Below are 1,210 nucleotides of genomic sequence, written 5' to 3'. Positions count from 1 at the left end.
CACAGAAGGCGTGTCCTTCGGGACATTTTCAGTGCGGAAGGAGTTTTGTAACACTCGCTGTATAACAGGACAGGGGCTAAGGGAACACGTGGCTGAGCGACTGAGCACCAGAGAGGGACATGTCTGCCAGAATGGCTGACATGAGGCACTGTGGACAAAAGAACTCTCTCCTTAACATTTTGCAACCCATTGGCTTCCCTAATAAACTCCATAATCATAAGTATCATCTGTGAATTTCGTGTGGCCATTGCAATGCATTATCAAGCCCAGCAAAGATGCAGAGTGCAGTGAGAGGGATTTGATGTCAGAATAGGGTAAAGAAGGTGGAGCAGGGAGACATGTCGGACCTTTGCCTGTGGGAATCAGCCTTAGACTGGTGTGGAGCTGGATACCGCTTCCCCTTGATTGAAGAGCCCAAGTAGCCCTGTCAGGTAAGTATTAGCCCTCTAATAGTAAGGTACATGGTTCAAACCTGCCAGCTGCTCCGCAGGAGAAAGATACACATGCCCCTGTAAGGACTGACTGTGACCCTCAACCCGACATAGGAGTGCTTTGAGGCAGGACAGACTACATGGCAGTGGATATGGTTTTAGGGGGTTGTTCTCTTGTGTAGCTGGAGGAGAAAAGACATGGGTCCCTGCATCATTTCTTCAGTACCTTTGTCCCCTTCCCTCCCCTTTTGCAGCCCATTTTGTCCCCCTGCTGCCCACCCCCTTTTCCAAGCCTCCGTCATCTCTTGCCTGGACATAGGCTCCCAATCCTATTTGTTCCCTTCCACTCTGTTCTCCCTGGAGCAGCTAAGATATATCTGTAGTGCATTGCATTTAGGGCTGGTTACATATCACGTATTGAATGAATAATAAATCAGAGGGGCAATGTGAATGTCACTGGTGTTTTAGGCAAATGCATTGTAACATTGTTGGATTTACAGGAGAAGGGATTTGAGTCAAATACGTAGTAAAATGTTATTATGGGCTCATACAACTCTTATCACAATCCATACATACATCCACCGTGTCAAACACATTGTACATTCATTGTCCTCAATATTCTCAAAACATTTGCTCTCCACTTAAGCCCCTAGCATCAGGTCCACATTTTTCTCCTCCCTCCCCACTCCCCACTCCCACATGAACCCTTGATAAATTTATAAATTATTATTTTGTCATATCTTGCCCTGTTCGATGTCTCCCTTCACCCACTTTTCTGT

Source organism: Echinops telfairi, unplaced genomic scaffold (genome assembly GCF_000313985.2).
Source record: "Echinops telfairi isolate 266 unplaced genomic scaffold, ASM31398v2 ScPeMD7_1;HRSCAF=3_0, whole genome shotgun sequence".
Taxonomy (NCBI): Eukaryota; Metazoa; Chordata; class Mammalia; order Afrosoricida; family Tenrecidae; genus Echinops; species Echinops telfairi.
Note: the sequence above shows the minus strand (reverse complement) of the source record.